The following is a 15,285-nucleotide window of genomic DNA, read 5'->3' as shown; positions in this document are numbered from 1 at the left end:
AATGTCCGACTTTACAGCAGAAATAAACACGTTTACAGCCCGATACGAACACAGCTGTGCAGGGGATCATTTATTTTATGACTCATCGAGTTGGACACTGCTGAAGTTTAAGGTTTGCTGTTAGCTGTCTGCTCAGCTTCACCAGATAAAAGCCTGAACTGGTCCTCTGGACTGTTTGTGATGCTGGAGCAGCTTTAATAAAACTACCTGACAAATAATACACCTGCTGTTCATCAAGAAGAATCAGAGGTGCAGTCCTCAGACCTACATTTGGCTTTATTGGGTCTGTGACTCATCGTGTTTTGTTATTATTGTACAGAAACTTGTCCCGAGGCTCGGGCGCCGTCTTAGGAGCTCAGCTGCAGTTCAACAGTAACCAGAGGATTACAGAGCGAGGCCTGCAGAATGGAAACGGCTTCAATGTCACGGTTTCTGTTCCACACTTTTCACATGCACCCGGGTTTGTCCTGCTGTGGCAGCAACACGGTTTAAATGGATGGTAAAGTATTTCAGATGGAAGGTAATATGAGCCTCTGCTCCTGCTGAAGCAGGAAAACGCCGCTTCAGTGAAACGTGAGATGGTTTCGTCCTCCGTTTGCCAAATTTAAGAAGGAGAAAAAACAAAAGTGCACATCACAAAGCTAAAAGCAAGAGCTCTTCTCTGGAGATTTGCTTAATTTAAAGTTTAAAGTTTTAAATTTCTCCCCGTTTTTATCCCCCTCATGTTCTCAACCCAGATTGTGGCCGATGATGAAACTGAAGCTGACAACAACAGATCAAAGTCTTCAGATAAACTTTCAAGAAACACATTTTGGGCTCACACTGAGCACCGACAGCTTCCAGAGACCATTTCAAGCTTTACTTTGTGACTCCGCTGAATCTTGAATGTTTTAAGAAATGAACCGAGCTCCTCAGGAGGAAACTCAAAGCAAACAGATGTTTCCGTGAGCACGACTGTGGTGAACATGCAGTGATGCAGAGAAACGTGGGTTTGAAAAAAATCCAGTTTATAAGAGCTTTAAGTCTCAATCACTTTAATTCTAGTTTTGACTGCCAGACAGAGCAAATGTACGACTTAAAACCTTCAGAGCTTTTTTGTGTAATTTTCAAACTGTCAAACTGTTCAGACAAAAGCAGATAATGGAGTTTAAAACAACCAAAATGTTTTATATTAAATGTGGAGCGACTCGTGTGGATTTAAAGTCTTTAAGAGAAAGAAAATTCAACCCCACAAATACAAAAAGGATGCACTCGCCTGCTGTGAAGGACGGAAACAATGATCCTTTTAAATGAAATTAGCCGAATACTGACGGGTTTGATTCCTCTTAGAAACTGCACAAAGCCAGAAGTACAGCAGGCAGCGTGGGCATCAGCAGCCACCCATGGCCCGTTCAAACAGGGGTTGGACCTCCACTGGCCTGGACCCGGCGGCTCTGGTCCTGGAGGCCTCTTAGGTGACGGTGTTGTGGCGTGTCCTACCAGGAGAAGAGCCCACGACTGCGAAACTGTGTCTCGGGAATGTCTCGTTTAGACGCATTTGATCCAACCCGAGTGACTCATGTGGATAGAAGACTAGAAAGAACCACGAAGTAAAACTCGTGGTCTGTTCAGTCCAATCATCAGTCCAACGACATCTCCATTATCGTCTTCTGCAAGGCTTAATTAAAAGGAAGCCCCTCCCCTCCACACACAAACTCTTCTTCCTGCAGATTTCGCTCTGTGGAGGCCACAGGAGGCTGAAAGTCACATTTCTTTGTGATCATTTTGGCCAGTTCTTAAAAATTAACGAGGCTCTGACATGTTGATTTTACAAACCAGCATCTAACACCTTTAATGGAGCACAGAGGCCAGCGGAGCAGGCGATAAACACACGTTTATAAATCAAGATAATTACATTTGCCCCGGAGAGCTCCTCAGTCGAGGCCAGCGAGTCGTTAGCGTCCTGCTTTTATTTGGCACTCTGACACCAGCTGCTGTATTGCAAAGACACCGAGGCGTCATTTCTCACACCGTGGCACTAAAACAGAACAACTCGAACCCCAGATTATTTTTCCTAAAATGCAAAAACAGTAGTCTCAGTTTTCTAAGAGCACATCGGACAGATGTGAGTTCATAACTCAGGCTCAGTGATTATGTCCCGTTTGGTTTCAGGCAACAGAAAAAAGGACTTTCTAAAGGTGTCGGAGGACTCTCTTTTTACTGCATAGATCTTTATCTCATGACCCAAATACACTAATGCTGCTCTGGAGATTTGAATGTTAAACCAACTCATCTGGAAGTGGCGTCACGAGGCGGCGGATCGCGATGAATTAAAGGCAGAGGAAGGAGCGAGCGTTTGAGACGAGAGGATCACAGAGTGGAGTAGCGTCTTTCCACACGTGACCCTAAAAACGACCGTTGTTACTGCCATGTTATCTGCAGGCAGCAGGTCTCTACATGTCTCATTATAATACTTTTTATACACATCAGGAGACTTCTGGATCAGACTTTTACGACCCCGTGACCTTTCTTCAAACTTCACCTTCATAATGAAGAGATCAGGTATCTCTAAATGGCTTTTCTATGAGGTGTAAGACTGCATGTCAGTATTTCCCAGTAAAGGCGTAAAGAGAGATGAGCTAAAACATCTTGTTTCAGGCAGAGGATGGACTACGTGGCTGCACGAAGGCCCAGGTAAGATGAATGAGGATCAATGTGAACTCTGAATCGTGCTAAGCTACTCTAATGTCAAACATCTGGCTGTAAATTAGCATTACAGTCTCTTTAAGCAGGTCATTGAACTCTGGAGGCCGAGTGCATAAGCACAGGTGTCGACACCTTAAATCCAGCTTTCCAAGGTGTGTGTAACACTTTTATTTGGCTGTACTTCAACCCCAGAAGCTCTTTTTCCAAGCAGCACACATTTAAACTGATAGTTAAAGAAGGCAATAAAGTTTTTAAGCAGTTCTTAAATACAAACGTTTTACTTCATCCATTACATTGTGCTCAGTTTTCTGGTTTCCGATATATCGACTATTAAATCAGCTTTACAAACATCCTGATTAAACTATTTATTCAAAGAGGCTTCTGAGTTTGCACAGCAGGGAAACAGCAGTTACAATAAATAAAAGTCTGGACCTGGCTCGACTTTTGATGCAACCTCATCCGGTAACGTGGAGCACCGAGGCTCTCACACGCATCCCTCCAGGCGGCACTTAGGTGCAGATGCACTGCTGTTATTCAGGCATTTGCCTCACTGAACTATCAGTGCAATTTTCAGCCACATCCTGACAGTAAACACTGCAAAGGAAGCTCGTGTGGGTCTGCAGGCTGACTGAGTGTGTTTGTGTGAGAGGACTGCAGGTAACAGCAGCCATAAAGCTGAAGGAAACAGGCTGTTTAATGGTGTAATAACATTATGTGTTGTTATGGCCATCAGAGGGGACATTAGCCTGCAGATGTTAGCTAGCTGAGAGTTAGAGCGGCCTGCCGCCTCGGGGTGGGCGGAGCCTCGGGACACGGTGAAGATTATCTGAGTCATAATGAATCCCAGCAGCCTCGGCTGCTCTAATGAAACACATTAGAAAACGCTCATCAACTCGTAGCCTGCTCCGTTTACCCTTCCTGTGGTTTTCCTCTCGTTCAGGTTCAGATTCACAGCTGTCAGTATTTTGGCTTTTCCTAAGCAGGTTGATCTCAGGGCTCAAAGAAATGCACCGACTGTTCCAGACAGCAAACATCGGTAATCAGTATCATCATCAGTATCATCACACACATTTCTTCCAAACAAAACACTCGACTCGAAGACCCAGAAGTGTTTGTTTGGAGCTGAAACCATGAGATGATTGTTTGGTGAATGATTTCATAAAGACATAAATCTGCTGTTTGCTGCAGCTTCACAAAGAGGAAAAATGCTGCTTTTTGTCTTAAATATCAAAGTGACTCCCTCCTCTTAAATCCAGACCTCTGGATTAAAATGACAGAGCAGCTCTGCAGCAGTAAGAAGTCACTCGGGGCGTTTTCACGCCTGTAGGTCATTTACTCTGAGTTTGCAAACTTGTAGCATTTTCTCGTGATTTGAGAAAAATTCAAGCAAACTCCAAGCGAACCGAAATGTCACTGAAACCACGTGACAATGTTCAGTCTGCTTATTGGCCAGATGTGTCTGGGGCGGAGCAACAAAAGTAAATACAGGAAGAAGAGGCTGTGTTCTGGAGAATTCACGTCAGCTTCACAGCTGGCTGCTAGCTCGTACAGACCGTTACACGTCTATAGTACTTTGTCCAACACAGCCACTCTCCTCTGCACGTCCACATGTTTCAGCCGTACCTCTTTAACTTTGTCTCAGAACCACTCAACCTGAGCTTCATCTCTGCTGCCTCCAGCTCAGCCTCCAGCTCCTCAGACACCACCCACCATATCGTCTTTGTTTCGTCTTCACCCACTCCACCCTGCCTGGAATCTCTTCACCTCTCACGTGCATTGTTAATCCAGGTATTTAAACTCGTCTACCTTCACTATCACACTGCACGTCTCCATCTCACTCACACGTGCTCTATCTTGGGTCTTCTGACTTCCATTCTTCTCTCCAAAGCATTCCTTCACCTCTCCAGGCTCTTTCCCACCTGCTCCCCACTCTCACTACGGCTCGCCAACTCCACAGACACTCCTGCCTGACCCCATCTGTCAGTCTGTCCATCACCATTACAAACAAGAAGGGGATCAGAGCAGATCTCTGATGTAGTCCCACCCCCACCATGAACCCACCTGTCACTCCTCCTGCACACATCACCACTGTCCTCGTACCTGTCCCGCACATTTCTCTGCCACACCTGACTCATGCAGGAAGTCAGGTGTGGCCTTTAATAGAACAGCGGTCTTCTAAAATGACCTGCCAGGTCTTTTGTAGTACAAAAGTACTTCAGTAGAACTGCGGTCAACACAGCCCAGACCCAGCAAACATCTCAGCACTGACCAGCTGCTGTCAGGCTGTCTCCTCTCACAGGTTTTTATTCAGAATGATGTTGGAGGTGAAAGTTCACGTGTGTTGGGGGTCATTCTTACACATTGCTTTGACGTGCTCATTAAACTTCCTCTTGCTAGAAAGTTTGAGTCAAAAATGATTTTAAGCGCTTTTTGAACAAAATGAAACAAACTAATCTCGATGGAGAGAAGAATAAAAAACTAAACCGTCATACTCCGCGTAGACGACTCAAACTCATTTCTCACAAACTGCTCACATCACAGGGTGACATCACAACGCTGACATGGTTACAACCGTCCATACTAGTCGAGTTCATCATGCACCAAATCCAAAAATCACATGTTGGCAAATTGAGCGTGTTTATATTCACCGGTGTGTGCACGGGGACACGCTGGACCTGCGTTATGGCCCACAAGGAAACACCGTGAACCTTCGTCTACAGGGTGAATTTTGCCATCACACCCTGATGAGTTTATCTGAGAGACAGCAGCATCGTTTCAAACGTGTTTGCTGGGAAGTTTTGGGAGATAAAGTCAAAAATGTCTCTTCAAATTCTGCTGACAGTCACATTTGCAAGCTTTCAAAATTATTTTAAATACAAGAAGTTTCCTTTAAAGATCAAATAACTTTACTTTTAAATTTCATAGCGATAAACACTGGAGCTTCAGGGTCAGGCGGATCTCTCCAGTAACTCCATCAGGTCCAATCACCGTTGAACACCTCAGGCTGAAGTGAAACGGTAGACAGTCATGTGATCTGTCACACAATTAAAAGCTGCAGGTGACCTCACCTGTGCTCTGTGACACAGTCACCTTCCCCTCAGAGTTCATACAGGAGCCAACCAAGTACATTTAACAGCTAATTTAAGCCTGCACGGTCAGATCTAGCTCCTCATCTAATAAGGTGAGGGATTGGTTACTTATCCACAGTGACATCAATGACATCATACATGGGACAGCCGTATAACGCAAGTCTGCAGCCATCAGGTTTAAACTACAGAAAGACGAGAAAAGCCGACAGTCTGAATGTTCCTCTGACAAACATCCAGACCAGCCAGAGCTCTTCAGTAAGAATCAGCGGCACTAACATGTGACCAAAACATACAACCTGAAAATCTTAAACCTGACACAGCCGCACGCGCTCAGGCTCGAGGTTGCATAAGGACGCAGTATGGACCTGATGCCTGCTCTGGCAGCACATTAGCAGAGCAGGTGGCGCCTCATTTCTTCCAGGTATTTGTTTAATCTCGGACTTTAAACCGATCAAATTGACTCAAAGTAATTGCCAAACAGACACCCGGGCATCATCGGAGCCGTGAAGGGTTTAGCTCGTGGTGACGGAGTCTGAGCTCGCAGCTCAGCTGACGCTCGCCAGACTTTACTGAACAGGGAAACCTCAGGTCAAACATTTTTAACTCTGCAAGGTGAAAGAAAACTGTAGCGGACACCTGGAGAACAGCGAATCCTTGTTCTGTGAGCATCCACCAACAATCAGAAAGGGACAAATTAGTCATGTTGTAGCAGTCACGGTGCTCGGCCTTTGACCCGGAGTTGGTGCTTCGTGCATTTCTTTAGTGTATCGAGTTTAGATTTCTCTGTTCCTGGTTGTATTAGCGTTTAGTTTTTCCATCCTCTCGAGTCCCTGATCTAAAGTAAATGTCTTTGTGTTTCGCCGTTTAGTTATCATTTCTCACTTCCTGTTTTATTCTGATGGTTATTTATCTCTAGAGCAGGGGTGAGGAACTCCAGGCCTCGAGTGCTGGTGTCCTGCAGGTTTTAGATCTCACCCTGGGTCAACACACACGAATCACATGATTAGTTCATTACCAGGCCTCTGGAGAACTTCAGGACATGTTGAGGAGGTCATTTAGTCATTTAAATCAGCTGTGATGGATCAAGGACACATCTAAAACCTGCAGGACACCGGCCCCCGAGGCCTGGAGTTGCCCACCCTGCTCTAGTATCATCCAGCCGTGTGTCTGGTTGCTTTTCTGTGCAGTTGTCGGTCTTTGTCAGAGTGTCTGCACGTACAACTTGTGGTTCCTTAGTTTGGACTTTGTTTTGTCTCTTGTAAATAAGCAGCTCGCCTATTATTGAATCCTGCCTGCTGTCCACGTCTACGATTTGGGCCGTCAACATCCCAGCTGCCGTAAGGCGAGAGGCAGGGTACGCTCTGGACGGGTCACCAGTCTTTTACACGACTTGTTGATTAAACAGTTGAACAATGAAATGTTCGAAAACTTAGAAAATAAAGATGCTGTAATCTGACAAAACCTGGAAGAAAAAAAAAACTGAACCAGGCAAAGGAGGAAAACCTAGAAAAGCCAACTTTTAGATTTGAGATGGGTTGAAGTCATTAAGCTAAGCCTAAACTCATGTCTAAGACCAGCTGGCACGCTCAGTGTTTGAGGCGTAATGTCAGCCATTAAATCCGGACTGCAAGATTAAATCTTTAATCACAAAGCAAACCTCCTTTAACTGAGTACTCATTTTGGGTAGATAAACTCTAGTGTTTGCTGCCCTGTGGTGTCAGACGGGCTTTTGTTTGTTCGGTTGGTGGAAAAATTCAGAGACCGACACAAACGCGCATCTAATTGTTTCTTAGCTCAGGCGTGGCGGAGATTCAGCCTGCTGTTGGACGCCCACGGTAGGTATGAGTATTTTTCTGCTGTCGCTGGGTGGAGAAGCTGTTCAACCACAGCCACACATTCCTGCAGCGAACCAGTCAACACAGACCGGAGGAGGCGAGGGTGTGCCTGAACGTACACTAATGTTTGGATTAAGACCTGTTGATAATACTTTACTGTGCAAAACATGGGAGAGAGAAGACAACTTATCGAAATTTAGAGAAAGCTTAATGTTTGGATTTAAAGCTGGAGTCCAGGGTGCTTTGGTCAGCTAAAGATAACAAGTTCAAAGTGATATAAAACTATAAAATGTAGTAAATCTTCTGATTTGGGAGGTTTTTAATCAGTTTGACTTTTTTAGTGGCTGAAAGATTAAGACGAACATAACATTAAATTCATTCATCTGAATATTTTCAGTCACCACTGTTACTCCTGAGACGTGATAAGTTCTTTAAGATTGTTTTGCAGTACGTCACAGTGCTGCAGACGCTCTCTAAAGTCCACCTCGTTTATGGCCCTTTTTAGAGATAGCATGAAAGAGCTGGGGTGGGGCGGCAGCAACTGAATTCGATCATATTATTGCAATAAAGTAAGCAAATTCATGTTCTTTGTACTTTCAGTGCAACATTTAAATGACAATGTACTTGGTTAATGAATGGTTGGCGGAACAAGTGTAACCATCTATCAGAGCGTTTCCATTTTCTGTTCTTCCTCCTTTATGTTTGCTCAAACTCATAAAAGCGTGCAGCACAAAAAACTTCCAATAGCCAAACTTTCCTTTGATCCAAAGTCCAGGAAGCGTGAAACAGAGCCGAGCTAACGGCAACAAAACCTCCAGTTTTGGTTAAAACGGCGCAGAAACAGACGATGAGCGGCTGTTCGACATCAAACCATCTGCTGTGGCCCGACGCTCACAAACTTATTACCATCCACTAAATATAACATACGTATAGTTCATATGCAATGTTTTTACAAGTTTTAAGGATTTGTAGAGTTTGTTTTCAAAATCCCGTATCAGTGTTGGTTTTGTCCTCAGGTGGTTTGCACAGGTTCGTGTTAGTTTAAGTCAATATTAGGTTAAGTGACGCAAACATTACGGCGCTGCTGGATCGTGAAGCGGACTCTGCAGACGCCGCCAATAACAAAGCATTTACTAGATTTTAAAATATATGTATGCACATTTAAATTAAGTGCGTGTGAAGCTGAAGTGACCCCAGCAGCATGCGTGATGTCACTGTAACCAAGGCAACAGAACCATTTGCACACCAAACACTCACGCACGCACCTCTGCAAACTCGTGTCGGGAGAGCACACCGGACACCGGATACACTCCCAGCAGCCCTGAATCCAACAACACGCGCGTGCACAAAACCAGTTCTTACGCAGGTATGAATTACACGTCACAGTCTCGCATTAAAACCGCATGTTTCCTGAAAACAATACGAGCGTTGATGGAGTTTCGCTGGAAGTGATTACTGAAGTCTGCTCTCACGCGACAGACAGCCACAAACAAACAAACAAACAAACAAACCAATAAAAAACAAACAAACACACAACCAGAAACCAACCAGCCAACAAACGGCAGAATAAAAAAAAGAAGACGCTCAGGCTGTGAGGAGACGCTGTGCAGAGGCCGCAGGTGTGAGTAACGACCGACTCACCTGCGGGTGGATGATCTCCGCTCTGCGACTCTGGGCTCCTGAACGGCTGATCGATAAGTGAACAAACTCATCAGCAAACACTGAATTATGTTCTTCCAAAGCGGAGCAGAGACTGGAGCGCTGCAGGTAACCCGAACCTTACCTGCTGCAGGTAGTTTATAAGCCACGCCCCCCTCCACAGACCTGTCTGCACGCACGCACACAAAAACACCTGCTGCAGGTCACCTGCATCACGCTGCAATAGCTCGTCCTATTTTGGTTTCCTGCGTCCTATTTCTGTGCCAAACCTTCCTCTGATGTGTCCTCGTTCGCCTCCTTACTCAGAAAACCACGACCTTTCACGTCCTCGTGAAGCTTTTGTGCTCTTTATTTCACTCGTGTTTAGTCTGTCTGAGGATTGCCTCGGTCCACAGGTGTCTGTTAAGGACGCATAGACGTGCTCCGAGTTCGGAATGGGACGTGGCCACGTCAGCCTGGCCTGCTTTCAATTTGTAATCAAACCATAAAGCAATAAAACTCAGAAACCATCTAGCTCAGAACTGTAAACACGCAGCTTAATTTTTAATGAGCAGACACACTTTCCAAGGCCTCACATGTGATGATGCAGCATTTATAATCACAGCGTTAATTATAAACCTTATTCAGGTATTGTTGTGCTCACCTGAGCTGCCAGAGCACCGACACTGAACCGCATTTAGTCTTTAAGCAAAACCTGAAACACATTCACACACAGTAACACGTTTATGATGAAAACTGCACAACACTCTCAGAGCACTTCATGAAACACAACACTTGTGCTTACGGGCACCTGCTCCTCTCCAGCTCAGCCACAACACTTCACGTGTGTTTTAAAACACATCCATGTACACGATGTTTAGTTTTTGCACTTTAAGTGGATGAAAAAGTCGACCTTTGAACCCTGGAGAGCTCAGTTCGACTTCCTCACACAGCTGATTGCTACAGACTATTTTAATCTCACTATTAATTATATAAAGTTAAAGTCAAGCCTTAAAAACTTTGTAAGTTTTAAGAATTTCAATTTCGTTAGACGTAACCAGCAGAAAGCTCAGAAAACATTTGTGTTTTCGGTTCAAGGAATTTTTTAAAGCCCTGTTTTCTGGGTTGCCGTGGTAACAGATCCCTACTGAAGACAAATCAGCTCTTATTAAAATCCATGAATATTTGTGACTGTGAGGAAAACTCGGACCCTCCGTGTCAACGAGCACAAACACGTGCTGCTTTCTGAAGTGTTGGTGTTTGTGTCTCATGAAGCTGCTTCATGATCAGGATTGAAACGTTGCGGGATGGAGACGTGAGCGTCCACCTGAACCAGCAGTTTCACCAGATTTGCAGCTGTTTTCAGATAATTATTCATTTTTTTAGTGTTTTGTGTAGTTTAATTATAGCTTTTGGTCTTTTTGTACATAACTGTTGAAATTAAAAACATTCAAAGGCCACAAAAGGAAAAGTGAAGCCCGTGTGGCCGGCCTCGCCTCGTTTCCCGGCGCCGTCCTGACCCCTGTGTGAAAACATGCCCAGGCGGAGGCTTCGTCAGGCAGCCCATACAACACCTTTGTGCGTTTTATGTGCAGAGGGGAAGGTGTTTGTTCAGCACTCGCGCAGTGACAACATCACCATGGAAAAAACTCGCAGTCCTTTATGAACTGATGTTTTCTTTCCTTTCTTTTGTCCGTGTGATATACGTCTTCATGTCACTCTCTGAGTTTGCACAGTAACTACAGTCGTAATGAGCTGCCTGCACATACGGGCCGTTTCCTCAGCAGTGAGGACAAAAAAGGCAGACATTTCAAAACCTGACAGTTTAAAAATGTCTTTAATTTTGCAAGATAATGTTTTGGTGCCAGTGTTCAGATAGAAGGAAATGTGAGATGTTGAGATGAACAAAAACATGCTTATTTTAAAACTTTCTTCTTGTATATTTTCTTCTTTTTTGCTGTTTTCTTTCCTAAAACTGACCCAGATATCCATCGTGCGTCTGAGCCAGCCTGAAACTAGCCTGGTGTAAGTCCAGAAAACCATTATAAGTGACCGTGGAGGCCCTTACATTGTGAATGAAACACATCTGACAGCTAACAGAGCCTGCATGTGACGTACCTCAGACTATGTTCTTCGAGTCTCTGCAGGCTGATGTCACAGCGCTCTGTGAAACAGTCACCTTCAAACATCTGATTCGTGTTTCTGAAAGCAAATTTTCGTCTCTCTGGTCTCACGTGTTCATAATTCGTGTCAGTGTATACAAGATGAACATTTTCTACTTGTAAAGAGCTGAAAAGTCCACATTTGAAGGTTGAAGGTGTTGGTGATGGAGATGAGATGTGATGTTCATGTCTAAGAAGACAGATTACCGTTAGGTGACCATGTCATGTGTGGCTTTGATATCAGGCTGGAGAGATGAGTTAGCATCATGGATCGTGTTAACTGCTGGTTTGGTAAGCTAACAAACTATTTCCTGTCTGATTTTGTTATCAGTGAGATTACAAAGGGAGATACAGTTAGCCGTGCAAAAGTCTTGAGTCAAACCTTCCAAGGAGCCAAATGTCTGATAATGTCTTATCTGATAAGTGCTCCTGAGCAACAGTTTTCCTTCTGGAGACCTGTCAGAGTTTTCCTTTGGACACGAGCTGCTTTTTCACAGGAATGATAACGCAGACGTATGAATCGTTCAAGCATGAAGGGCTCCCAGCTCAACGCACGAACAACGTTGTCTACACATCGCAGAGGACTGAGCAAAGAACCAGGTCTAAAAAGTATCTTTAGACACCTTGTTACCAGCAGCCTGTCACACAACACATTTTTAAACAATTTCTTTAGTTGAATCTATAAAAAATCTCAAAGAAAACACAGTTTGACAGCATAAAAGAGTATTTCTGCACAAACAAAAGAGCTGTTAAAAATTCTGAGGAAGCTGGGCAAAAGAAGTGTAACGTCTAAAAAACTGTCTGCAACAAATGAACAGTGTCTGAAAGAAACAGGAAAACAATCCAGCAAAGAGCTGAGACGAGAGCAGAGAGACGATCGGGACCTTCGGCTGATCGTCTGCTGTTCTCTGGAGTCTCAGCAGAAATGGTCTCAGTGAAGGACGGCTGTCAGGAAGCCGTGCTTTACGAAGGGAGAGGTATGAAACTGGACTGAAGACCAGAGGAACCGGTCTGATGGAGAGATGGATCCACGGTCAGGAGGAGGTCAGCAGTCAGAGTCTGCAGCCATCTGTGAACACGCTGGAGGCTCTGTCATGTTTGGCTTTTTAATCGGTGATGTTGGAGATCCTTCGAAACTGATGGAATTACGAACGCAGACGACACCATCAGATCTATCCGGAAAGCATCTGACTGATAACAGCGTCACTGTTTTCCTTTTCTTTCTTTTTTCTTTTTCTTTGTTTTAGTTTATGTTTTCATACATTTCAATAAATATATTGTCTGTAATATAAAGAGAAGAGGGGTGGCGTGAGACTCGCCCAACACTGCATTCACTTTTCATTTGTAACGTAGCATCTCTGGACTATAACGTGAACGACACTTTGGATGATTAACCATCCATGATCATCATCGTCCAAAATCACAGATTTATAACACAGAGCTGAATCTGACAGCTGAAGAGGAGTCAAATTATCTGTTGTGGGGGCAGACAGCAGAACAAAACTGAGCCTCAAAAATACTTTTGAACTTGTGGGGACCAGGATTTTGGTCCCCACAAAACATATGAATACATGCTCACATACACACACAAACACATTAAAACAGACAGAAGAAATCAAAGTCCTGCCATATTTTGTGGAATTGTAGACACGTGAGGCTCATTTGCATATATGTAAATGAGGGGACACACTCTGGGCCATAGATTAGCGCAATGAGTTTATCGCTATACAATTATGTAAATGAGACCCGGTGTTGTAGGACAGTTACGTAAGGCGGCGTATTTCAAAGAGAGGTTTAGTAGGAAATTACATAAGATGCTGGTTCTGAGGCTATTTACGGCCACGGCGAACGGCGTGCTGCCAACACAATCCCACCAGGACAATGAGCTGTATTTATGGCTACGAGTAAAAGGGAATTTAACGGCCGACACGAGCCAGGGAGCTGGTAAATTTAGGTTGTAGCTGCTTGGTTTGTCACATCTGCCAGTCATGGGAAGCTGTTTTTGTTCAAAAGGTTTAACCACCAGAGCCATCCATGAGTTTTTAAAGTTCCCTGTTTGATAAACTCATATTTAATGGTCTCCTGCTGTCTGCTGGGTGGTTGCTCTCAGCCACACTCTGATCAGCTGCTTTTCAGACTCAAAACTAAGCAGATTTGAATTTGGACCAAGGAAGGAATCCACATCACCTCCCTCTGCTCTGTTTTGTCATTTTTGGCCCAAAACAACTGTTTACACAAAAATCTTGCCAAGTTCAGTTTTTGGTGCCACTGAGCCGAATGGATGACCTTGTCATGGCCCCATCTGTCGCCTTCACGCTGATTCTGGCTCTCTCAGCTCACCATGATAATAATTCATGGACTGATCACTGCTCTTATTATGTTGGACTTGCTTTTCTTATGGTTAAGTGCATAAACATATTTTTTTACTTTCAATAATTATATCTGAACTGTCCATCCTGCTTGGTGCCTTTATGAGGCTTAGACGTTGCTTTAAAGCCCGTATCCACCTCTTTTTTCTTTAATGATGTTTCTTTACCCGCAGAGGGTGTGAAGGGAACAAAAAATGAAAGAAATGGGTGGTTATGAGGAGTTTGGGGTGGGTAGTTGGGCAGACAAAACACTGGACTGGACTTGAAGTTGTTGTTTATTTCCAGTTTCACACAAAGAGTCAGTGTTGCTTGTTTTTGTCAGTTTATAACCTTTAATCACATGACTGCTACTGTAGCAGTGATGCTGAAGGTGCTTGAACCTCAACAAAACTCACCTGATGTGCAAAACAAAACAAAAATCTTGATTGACTGAATATTTTCTTCAAACTGAGCTGAGGCCTGAGTGGCAGCTGAAACTAACTTTCATCCAATAAACATGAACGACTGTAGAAAAGTTTGGGTTCTGTTCTCCAGTATTTCCTTTAATCGATAAAACCTTTTTATTTTTGTTTCTCATTTTAACCTTTTGAAGCCTGAACCATAAAATAATCCCCAGAAAATTCTATTTTCTTGAAAATGACAAATTAAAAAAAAATAATAATAATAATGATACATTTTATTTGAAAGCACCTTTCAGAACACTCAAGGACACTGTACACAGTAGAATAATAAAAGCAACATAAAAGCAACATAAAAGCAAGCAGTTTACAGAATCATAAAAGACATAAAACTAATTTAAAATAGCAGAGTTAAGAGGTTATGTGGGATAAGCTGTTTTGTACAAGTGAGTTTTGAGTTATGACTTAAAGAGAGAGAAGGAAGCGAGATTTCTTAAATCAGGAGGTCGGGAATTCCAGAGTCGAGGAGCAGATCAGCTGAAAGCCCTGCTCCCCATGGTGGCAAGACGGGGGGAGGGGACGGAGAGAGAAAGGGAAGAAGAAGATCTAAGACATCGAGATGGAGCGGTGATCTGAACCAGATCAGAGAGACATGGAGGAGAGAGATGATGAATAGCCTTAAATGTGTACAATTGATACGATATTTGACCGGGAGCCAATGAAGCTGCTGCAGGACAGGAGTGATGTGGTGGACAGAAGGGGTCCTGGTGATGATACGGGCAGCAGAGTTCTGGACGCGTTGGAGCTTGTGGATAGATTTTTGAGTAAGACACAAAAGAAGTGAATTACAATAATCGATCTGGGAAGTAACAAGGCTGTGGACAAGAATGGCAGCGGCATGTGGGGAGAGAAAAGGACGGAGACGATTAATGTTGCACAACTGAAAATATGCAGACCGAGTGACATTATTAATGTGTGAATCGAAAGATCGAGTACTGTCGAGGATGACACCCAAGCTTTTCACAGAGGAAGTAACAGAGACCGGCGAGTTATTGATAGTAACAGACAAACTGTTGGTTCTGGATAATGTTGATTTAGTGCCGACCAAG

At 43.9% G+C, this 15,285-nt stretch overlaps 1 protein-coding gene across 1 annotated transcript in view; it reads right to left on the bottom strand.

Moving 5' to 3' along the window:
• Nucleotides 1-9,410, bottom strand: part of LOC146372850 (uncharacterized) — a 36,285-nt gene extending 26,875 nt beyond the window's left edge. Inside the window, exon 1 of the mRNA XM_084951776.1 lies at nucleotides 9,251-9,410. The gene's annotated coding sequence lies outside the window, so the exon portion shown is untranslated. The remainder of the gene's footprint in view (nucleotides 1-9,250) is intronic.
• Nucleotides 9,411-15,285: the final 5,875 nt, after the last annotated feature.

The sequence above is a fragment of the Perissodus microlepis genome, chromosome 14 (genome assembly GCF_051167445.1).
Source record: "Perissodus microlepis isolate ML-2025 ecotype Zambia chromosome 14, ASM5116744v1, whole genome shotgun sequence".
Classification (NCBI taxonomy): domain Eukaryota; kingdom Metazoa; phylum Chordata; class Actinopteri; order Cichliformes; family Cichlidae; genus Perissodus; species Perissodus microlepis.
This window is presented reverse-complemented; position numbering and strand designations above follow the sequence as displayed.